The sequence below is a fragment of the Meriones unguiculatus genome, chromosome 17, assembly GCF_030254825.1.
Source record: "Meriones unguiculatus strain TT.TT164.6M chromosome 17, Bangor_MerUng_6.1, whole genome shotgun sequence".
NCBI lineage: Eukaryota > Metazoa > Chordata > Mammalia > Rodentia > Muridae > Meriones > Meriones unguiculatus.
In genome coordinates, this window is record NC_083364.1 from 47,769,315 (window position 1) to 47,780,114 (window position 10,800).

At 39.8% G+C, this 10,800-nt stretch overlaps 1 pseudogene; it reads left to right on the forward strand.

The window, feature by feature from the left end:
- LOC110565183 (cell surface glycoprotein CD200 receptor 2-like) overlaps positions 1–8,935 on the forward strand; it is a 128,914-nt pseudogene extending 119,979 nt beyond the window's left edge.
- The last annotated feature ends 1,865 nt before the right edge of the window (positions 8,936–10,800 follow it).

Here is a 10,800-nt window from a genome sequence, read left to right on the forward strand (position 1 = left end):
GATGAGGAGGAGAATCTGGTGATGTGAGTGTTATGGTATGTGGGCCTATGAACACTTGCCTCTAAACGTTTGCCATTTTACAGTGATGGAAAGACTGTGGGGTTAGCACCCTCCCGGGTCTGTGCTGAAGCATTTCTTTCTTCATCTAGTTAGATAACTTTCATTTGGATGTGACTTGTGAGGACTTGAGTACCCCAAAGAGGCAAGTGACAATGAAGTAGGAGAGTTGAGATAGTTGATGCAATGTTTATCGTAAGCAAGGCTTGTTCACAGCGATTTCTGCTCCTGTTAAAATGATGGAATTCCTGACCTTTATCATAGGTAATTATAACAGATAATTTTTTTTGGCATAATCACCACTCAGCAAATTTGTATCTGTCAGTGTACAGGTGACGTGAAGTTTTATGGTACAAGATCTGTAACCCAAAGACCTTGAATTTTTACATTAGGAGATGAATAAAGTACTTCATTATGATAGATTGAACATACAGAAACAAAGAAATGTGAGAAAAATCTAATATTTCTGGAATATATTCATCAGCCAAGCAATGTTCTAGTGTAATTCAACATAAGCTGCTGTTTATAGACTTAACACACAAGGTTTCCTTTTCTCATTCTTTTTGTGTGTGTCCAGTTAATACTACAGTGACTGTACAGATGGGTAAGAAGGTTCTGCTGAGCTGCCCTCCTGTTACACTGACAAAGGCAATAGTAATCACATGGGTGATAACCTCCAGAGGCGGACCTGTCTGCATAATAGCCTACAAAGCAGACACAAAGGAGACCAGGGAACACAACTGTACCGACAGGAGAATCACCTGGGCCTCCACACCTGACCTGAGTCCTGACCTGCAGATCACCGCAGTGGCCCTTGAGCATGGTGGATATTACTTATGTCAGATAGCAGTCGCTGATGGGCATTTCCATAAAGGACATGACCTCCAAGTGCTAGGTAAGTGACACTGTCACATTTTGTGGTATTTCAGGTCACCAGATTTTAGATAGAAACAAATGTCTTTGTAATTTGTGACATGACTTAATCTTTATTTCCCCTTCTATCTCTACAGTCCCCCCTGAAGTAACCCTATTTCTAGGCAAAAATAGAACTGCAGTGTGCGAGGCAAGTGCAGGCAAGCCGGCTGCGCAGATCTTTTGGTTCAGATGGGGATTGTGCCGCTAAGAGTGAACCACACAGCAATGGCACTGTGACTGTCAGGAGCACATGCCGCTGGGAGCAGAACAACGTGTCTGCTGTGGTCTGCTTTGTCTCCCATTCGACTGGCAACTGGAAAGTGTCCATAGAACTGCATAGAGTTGGTGAATATTGTTTTTTTTATTTATTCTTATTTTTATTCTTATTTTTAAAGAAATAATTAACATTTATATTTGTTTTTTAACTTTAATGTTTTCTTCACAATTTATTTATTATATATCCTGATTGAAGGTTCTCCCTTGCCTCCTCCTATTCCTACCCTCCATCCCTATTCCCCTCCATCCCCTTCTCCTACTCCACTAAAACGGGGAGTTCTCCACCATTACTGTCTGCCCATAGCTTGCTAAGTCACATCAGGACTGCATGGATCCTCTTCCTCCATGGCCTGGCAAACCTGCATCACCAGGGCCGAGTGATCAATGAACAGTCAATTGATGTCATGATGGAGGTAGCCCCTGCTCCTCTCACTAGAGATCCACATGGAGACTGAGATGCCAATAGGCCACATCTAAATAGTGGATCTAGGTCCTCTCCATGCATGGGTCCTCTTTTGGTGCATCAGTCTCTGCAGGACCTCCTGGCCTCAGATCCTTTAGTTTTTTGGGCTTCTTGTTGGGTTATTCTCTCCTCCATGTTCCTCTGTCCCTACCCCTCTCCTCTTCCTTAAGATTCCCTGTGTTCTGGCCAAAGTTTGGCTTCAATCCCCTATTGGTTGGATACTTTCAGAGAACCCTGTATAGTAGGCTCCCATCCTGTTTCCTCTCTTCTGCTGCTTTTGGTGTCTCTGTCAACAGAACAAAAACGACAGCCTACAGAGTGGGAAAAGATATTTACCAACTTTACATCTGATAGAGGGCTAATATCCAGAATACATAAAGAACTCAAGAAATTTGGCACCAACAAACCAAATAATCAAATTACAAAATGGGGTACAGAGCTAAGCAGAGAATTCTCAACAGAGGAATATTAAATGGCAGAGAAACACTTAAAGAAGTGCTCAGTATCCTTAGTCATCTCGTAAATGTAAATCAAAACAACTCTGAGACACCATCTTACACCAATCAGGTTGGCTAAGATCAAAAACTCAAGTGACAACACATGCTGGAGAGGAGGTGGAGAAAGAGGAACTCTTCTCCATTGCTGGTGGGAGTGCAATCTTGTACAATCACTTTGGAAATCAGAAAATTGGGAATTGCACTACCTCAAGATCCAGCTAAACCACTCCCAGGCATATACCCAAAAGATGCCCCAACATTCAATAAGGACATTTGCTCAACTATGTTCATAGCAGCCTTATTTGTAATAGCCAGAAGCTGGAAACAACCGAGATGCCCTTCAATGGAGAAATGGATACAGAAATTGTGGTACATCTACGCAATGGAATACTACACAGCAATTGAAAACAAGGAAATCATGAAATTTGCAGGCAAATGGATAGAACTAGAAGAGATCATCCTGAGTGAGAGAACCCTGAATCAGAAAGACAGGCATGGCATATACTCACTTGTAAGTGGATATTAGCTGTATAATATAGGATAGCCATCTACAGACCTAAAGAAGCTAAACACTAAGGAGGACCCTAGGGAGCATGCTTAAATCTCATTCAGAATGGCAAATAATTAATATTTAACTCATTCTTCCATGAAAGACAAATTTCTAAATTTATTCTGTTTGTGACAAATATTGTGGCCAAAATCTACTTAGGGTTTTAAAGAAGAAAGTCAATCAATAACTCAATCAGAAACCATGAAGCTGCTTGCTAGCTCCTCAGACCCATGCTAAACTATCTTACCTGTGCAGGGATTGGTGCCATTCATAGTTCACCCATAGTTCAGCCTATAACCTCTCAGGTGGCTCCACGCTGTGTCAAATTGACAGTTAAAGTTAGCTAGGACAACAGACCCACTTCAAACACTAATAACAAATTTTTAGTTCTCACCTGAACTTCTAAACAATTAAATATAAATTTGAGAAGTTTTCATAATCCATGTATAAATTTCAGTGATTTGCTAGAGTGTTCACAGAACTGAGAAAGGCACCTTCCTTACTATACTTCTTTATTATAAAGATTGCAAGACATAGACAAATCAAAGAGATTCATGGGGCCCTTTTTGGAGGAAGGAGCATTGAGCTTCATGCCATCACAAGAATTGCTATTCTCTGACTTCTTTGATGTTTTCCTTATACAGAGACTTTTCAAAATGTGTTAGTTAGGATTTCTATTAAGATTTTGTCACATAGTCATGAGGGTTAATCACTGATCATTGGTGATTAACTCAATCTTCAGCCATTTTTCCTTCACAAGAGGTTTGGTGGTGGTGATGGTACTAGTATCAGGATCAGGTCACAATTTCATCGTTCTGGTGCTGGCACCCACCATTTTACTGGCATACTGAAGATATTTTTGATATGGTGGCAATTTTTAGGTGCTGTGTTTCACGAGATGGAACACAAGTACCATGTATGTCTTTTTTTTACTTTTAATTTAAAAATTATTTTGAGATAGGGTCTTTCTACATAGTTCTAGCTCTCCTAGAACCTGTGAATAGGTTGTGATCATCATAGACCTGAATTCTGTATTTCAGTTTCTGTGTTCCAAACAGAATTCAGGTTAATCCATTCTCAGATGGTTTTTCAATTGCCCCTTTCCCCCTCCCCTGAAAAGTCCTCTTCCCCTAACCTCTTACAGCTAGTAGGCCAGCAAGGTGCTACCCTCATCCCACTTCCTCCTGACACTCAGCAAGTGCTGAGTAAATGTTCTCATTCTTCAGATGTTTTAGAGAATGGCTTCCTCAGTTAGCACTGTTTGATGTTGTTTAAGGCATGTACAACAATGTTGAGAAGGAAAACACCACTGGAAGTATCAAGAGACTCAATTAGGATTTGTGCTGTGCAGGTAAAGTAGTAAAACCAGAGTGGCATCAGCAAAATAACAGACATATTGATCAATGGAACAGAATTGAAGCCCCAATATTTTACAAATATTCTAAAAATATTCACTGAGGAAAGATAGCATATCTAGTAGATGGTATTGGGAAACTGGATATCTAAATATAAAAGAATGAAGCTTGATTTCATCTCTTTGTACACAAATACATTCCAGAAAGACCAAATATCTCTATGTTAGATCTGTAACTCTAAAACTTCCATAAAAAGAGCAGCAAGTACACTGAGCACACTCAGCATATAGGCTCAGATAAGGACTTTCTGAATAGGACTCTGGTTGCTCAGGAAATAAGATAAAAACTCAGCATGAGGAACTGTAGAGTGATTTATGTTCTGAGCCTGGCCCTTTAAAGGATCCCACTTGCTGGTGAACTGGCCCTTTGGGAATGCTTAGAACTGCTTGACCCTATGACCATCAGTGTCACTAATCTCTTGGACTTGTGGGAACAGGAGAGAATATAAAAAGCCAGCAGAGGCTGAAAGAGGTGATCCAGGTGACAGAAAACTAGAGTCAGAGTGTAGGGTTAGGAGACAGTTGGGATAAGAAACCACAAAGAATTAAAAAAGTAGCACAAAGAAAAAAAGAAGCTGCATGAGACTTTATGAGATTAAAATGTTTCTCTTAACTGACTGAAGATACAGTCTACAGGGTGGAACAAATCTTTGCAATCTACAGACTTGAGAGAGGATTAATATCTAAAATATGCAAGGCATTCAAAATCCTAAGCACTAGGAAAAACAACCAAATTGAAAAGCAAGTAAGGGAATGGAATATAGAGTTCTCAGAAGGAGAAATAAAAATGTGTAAGAAACATGTTAAAAACTGTTTACCATCCTTAACCATTAGAGTAATGCAAATTCATACTTTGTGAGATTTGTATTGTAATCGAATCAGAATGGTTAATATCAAGAAATAAATGGCTAATATTAAGAAAATAAAAGTCAATGGATGTGGGGAGTGGGGAACCTTCATGCATTTTTGTTGAGCGTACAATTTATGTAGCCACTGTAGGGGTCAATGTGGCTGATCCTTTAGAAAACTAGAAACAGATGTACTATATGACCAAATTCTTCCACTCTTGGGAATATACTGAAGTACTCTAATTACAGAGAAAATATGCCCATCCATATTCGTGGACACTCTAGTCCTCAAAGCTAGAACATGAACACAGGTTAGACATCAATCAACTGAAGAATGAATAATGTCCATGGTTACAATAATGGCATGAACATTGTAGAGGCTGCCAATTGCTTCTGATTGGATTTAAGGCCACAGGAGGTAACACATACCTGCACAAGATCAATCCAATGCCCTTCCAATGAAGGAGTTAGGGATAGTTAATGGTTTCTTGAGGAGAGAGAGTCAGTAATCTTTAAGGGCATTGCTCCTTGTAGTCCCCAACCCAGGAGTTTATGGGCTACATAAGCTGAAGCCATTGGGGTTTTAAAACAAATGAACAAAAAAGCCACAAAGTTGGTGAGGTGATAAAGTGGGGATATGGATCAGGTAGAAGTTATAAGGAAGAGTTTGAAGAGAACACAATCAAAATACATTATATAAAAGTCTCATGTGTTTTAAATGAAAAAGAGTAATGCCTTTCAAAAGACTAAAATTTGCACGGGATGCACTTCAAACAGAGAACTCCGAGGAGTTAAGCTGGATTTGACCCAAAACGCTCCTCTCAAAGCACTAACTTTCATAGTAGCCAAAGGTACTGTACAGGCTGCCCCAAAGGGAGGCAACTGTTAGTGCCACCTAGGTCTGAAGCTTGTGAACCTAGGTCTGAGGCTTGTCCTTGAGTGGCAATCATATCTTAGAAGTAACCATTAGCTGTCCAGTGATATGTAAAGCCCACTCAAGAGGAGAAAAATCATGGCTGGTACTGGAAAGCTAGCTAACTAATCAAAGTTATTGAGGTCATTGATGTTAGAGAGGAACCTACCACAGCCCTTCACTAAAAAAGCACAATGCTGATATAAATTCTGAATACCCTTATGCCTACCAATAAGTGTGACTCTTACCAAAGAAGCGTCTCTTTGCAATAGAAACTGTCATGAAAAGGTACAAATCATAAAATGCAGAGAACCCTGATCATGGATGGTTTGCCCCGTGAATACAGCAAGAACACAATTCCTACATCTAATATTCAGGAAACATTGTAGAAGAGGGGACAGAAACATTCTAAGAACCGAGAACCAGGACATCTGTTGTAAGATTGTGTCTCCTAGAAATGACAGAGAAGCTCTGCTCATGAAACCTCAATAATATGGCTTCCTAAATAAGACCTTAACAGTTGATAAGCAAATATGGAATGGAAATCTCACGGGACCTCACTCCTAGACAACAAACGACAGTTAACAAACAGTTAAGGAGTGCTGAGAGTGGGCCAATAGTCTGTCCTCAGGGAGAGCCCTAACTGGTTATCCAATATCAAGGAGTGGGCCTGAAATCATGGGCATGGAGAGAAACGGAATGAACTCAGCAGATTGTATTTATATATTATGTATAAATATGTAACGATAACAATTGAAAAGGAAGAGGCTAGAATTTGAGGGTATTGGGAGATGGGCACACCTGGAGGAGGTAAGAAGAAGAAAGAGAAATGGACAGAAGCAATGCAATTATATTTTCATGAAAATAAAATGTTCATGGGAATTTTTCCCTTATAAAACTGGGAAGTATTACCATTACTCAGTGTGCATTTGGTCATTTAAAAATATTTGTTGTTGCCTATCAAGCTTAAAAGCAGGACATGATTCCTGAACTTGACCCTGAAATGGTGACATGAGTTGTATTTGAATTATACATTTTTACATTCTCGAAAACTTTATGACTATTTTTAATGATTTTAAAGCTGTTTGCCTCTAATTTATTGTTTAGAACTATTATCAAACTGACCTGACTTTCTACCCTTTCCTCTATTTAAAGGTACCGCTGGTACCCTGCATTCCTTGCTGACCATTCTTTATGTGAAATGTGGCCTCTTGGGGATTGTTCTGCTCAACACAGCATTTGCTTTCTTCCAGAAGAGAAATTATTTCAGGTAAGAACTGAAAGCTGAAATGTTAAGATGCAAATCAAAACAACCCTGAGATTTCACCTTACACCCATCAAAATGACTAATATCAAAAACTCAGATGACAACACATGCTGGAGAGGTTGTGGAGAAAGGAGAACCTTTCTCCATTGTGGGAATGTAAACTGGCACAACCACTTTGGAAATCAATTTGGCGCTTTCTCAGATAATTAGGAATAGTGCTACCTCAAGATCCAGCCATACCACTCCTAGGCATATATCCAAATTTGCTCAGGTACACAACAAGGATATTTGCTCAACCATGTTTGTAGCAGCTTTATTTGTAATAGCCAGAACCTGGAAACAACCCAGATGTTCATCAATGGTGGAATGGATACAGAAATTGCAGTATTTTCACACAATGGAATACTACTCAGCAATTAAAAATGAGGAAATCATGAAAATTTCAGGCAAATAGTGGGGTCTAGAAAAGATCATTCTGAGTGAGGTATCCCAGAAGGAGAAAGTCACACATGGTATATACTCACTTATTTAGACCTATAAGATATGATAAACATAATGAAATCTATACATCTAAAGATGATAAACAAGAAAGAGGACCGGGTAAGATGATCAATCCTCAGTTAGAAAGACAAATGGGATGGGCATTGGATGTAGGAGCAAACAAATAACAGGACAGAAGCCTACCACAGAGGGCCTCTGAAAGACTCTACCTAGCAGTGTATCAAAGCAGATGCTGAGACTCATATCCAAAACTTCGGCAGAGTGCAGGGAATCATATGAAAGAAGGGGGAGTTAATAGGACCTGGAGAGGATAGGAGCGCCACAAGGACCAAATATATCTGGGCACAGGGGTCTTAAATGAGATTGATTCTCCGACCAAGGACCATGTATGGATATAACCTAGAACCCCTGCTTGGATATAGACCATGGTAGCTCAGTATCTGAGTGGCTACCCTAGTAAGGGGAACAGGAACTATTTCTGACATGAACTCAATGGCAGGCTCTTTGACCTCCCCACCCCCCAAGGGAGAAGCAGTTCTGCTAGGCCACAGAGGAGAACTTTGCAGCCAGTCCTGAAGACACCTGATAAAACAGGGTCAGATGAAAGGGGAGGAGGTCCTCCCCTATCAGTGGACTTGGAAAGGAGGAGGGAGGAGATGAGGGAGGGAGAGAGGGATTGGGTGGGAATGAGGGAGTGGGATACAGCTGGGATAAAGTTAATAAAATGTAATTAATAATAAAAAAATGAAAACATTGTCAAATTTGGAGTTCCCAGTGAATTGTGATATTCTGTAGCCCTGTCATGGTTGCTTCTTCAGCATCAGGCTTTTTTGAACAGTGGAGCCCAAGCACAGGTGCCCACAGCTCTGGTAAGAGCTTCTATCTTGCTGCAGTTATAACTAAGGAGGAACCTATCCAGACTCCTCTTTTAGGATTCAGAGGCAGAAATGAAGATGCTGGAACATTATTAGAGTTTGTTTACAAGTTCTATATTTCTGGGTTCTTCTGTTCATTCCCGATTAATTGTACTTTATGTTGCTTGTTTTTGTTTATTTCTAGAAAATGAAAATCCAGGTTTCTGGGAGTCCATTAGTCTGATGACACAATATAAGAAAACAACCATTTGTAATCAAGTTTCTCATTGACATCCAGCTTACCTGTTCCTGCTGTTTTCATGCTTGTTTGTCTTCGTGTTTGTATGAATATATAGGTAAAAGCTTGGTGTTTACCATCATATATGCTGTGAGTGACTCATCTACTCTCTCCCTTCCCCACTTCTCAGTCCAGAGAAGAACATGTCTTACCAAAGTTGAACAACAGTGATGGGTGACTTCTTCACCCAAGTCCGTCTGGAATGGCTTCCATCAACTTCTTCTTCCTAGATTCATTTTATGTGATCATAAATGTTACACCGTCAGGTGGCGTGCCAAGCAACATCTTCAAGTGGGCCACTAGCTGACTTTTTTCTTTGCTTGCTTGCTTGCTACTAGGTAGCATGACAGTTGCCTTTTGTATTAATCATTGAATACATGATTAAGCTTCTTCTTTTTAAAGCAAAGTCCCTTCACTTTTGTAGAAGGTTAAAGTTCATCACACCTTCCCACCTCTGTAGTCATTGGCTTTTTTGTTGTTTCTCTGTTTTATTTTAGAACACCTCAAAATTATTTTCATAAAGAGTTTATAGACCCTATTTATCCATTCCACATGGTGTTATTTGGACAATAAAGACATACATAAATGACAGTGTACCAATATTGAGTTTGGGTCTTAAGAGGTTCTGAGTGTTTCTACTTTCTATCCTATGGTAATATCAAAGGCTGAGCCTGCTAGCAGATGACAATAGAGCATAGCTATCTATGTAATTTCAGACTTTTGTGTCTTTGTTGAGGCCAGCTGAAGGATCCAGGAGTCAGCTTCTCCTTGTACACTCCAGCAAGCTCATCAGATATCAATCAATATCATCAGACATGAGCCTGTGCTTATCTTTGACAAATGAGCAGTCACTGCCATACAGTTCCTGTGGTTGCTTGTCATATAGCATCTTTGTGGAATTAAGTAACTCATATATTCTTCAACAACATTACTCCAATTTTGCAAGTAACTCATACATTGCTCAATAACATTACTCGAATTTTGTAAGTACAGACATAGCTAATATTTCAATTTCCCTTGCATCTAACTCTGATCATTAGCTCTGGCAAATGAGATGTGTGATCTTTTTAGGACAGCCCTTTAAAGGAAAGGACATATATTTTTTTCTTGCTAACTAATCTGTGGAACTGCAGTACTGGTGTGATTCCTGGAGGCCCCAGAGCTAAGCTGAGCCATGGGTAAAACTGAGGATGGAAGCTAGTAACTGAAGTGGAAAAACTCAAAACAATGTAAAGAGTTGGACCTGATGGCCATAGACTTGCCCCATCAGCTCTATACCATCTATTTGTTGCCATACTGTGTGAGAGAACAAACTATAGTTCTCACACCACGGCTATTTTGGATTTTATTTTGCACATAGTTGAGTTTAATTCTAATTAAAAGAAATGCTTAGTTGGTCACCTGGGAAGTTTACTTCATCAAAGTTGGTTTTTTTCTATTTATGTGCACGTGATAGATTATTTTTGTTCTTCCCTCCAAGGTAAACAGCTTCAGGAGATAGTAGTAATGGATCAGAGAGTCATCTCCAGACAACTTTAGAACTGTTGCTTGTGTAGGGTTAAGGAAGGCTTGTGGTGGGAAAGCACTTGAAATCTGAGGATGTGAAAAGATAATCCGGTAATTAAATGATCCCTAGCCATTTGAAGACTTGTCTGTGCTGGGATTGGGGAGAATAATCACTGCTATGGGCTCCTAGGAAGTATGTGAGTAGTGGAGACAAAGGAATTAAAACCAACCAGACTCATCATTCATCAGAATGACAGATGTGACTTCTCTACTCCCCTCCCACTGCCACCATTTTTGATGTGGCTTTAGACCAGATGTGAAAAATGTTTCCTTTTGTTGAACACACACACACATACATATGCACAAATATATGCATGTATATGCACACACTCATGCCTGAAACTTGATGAACGTGAGTATGTCTTTCCACACTACTAGATT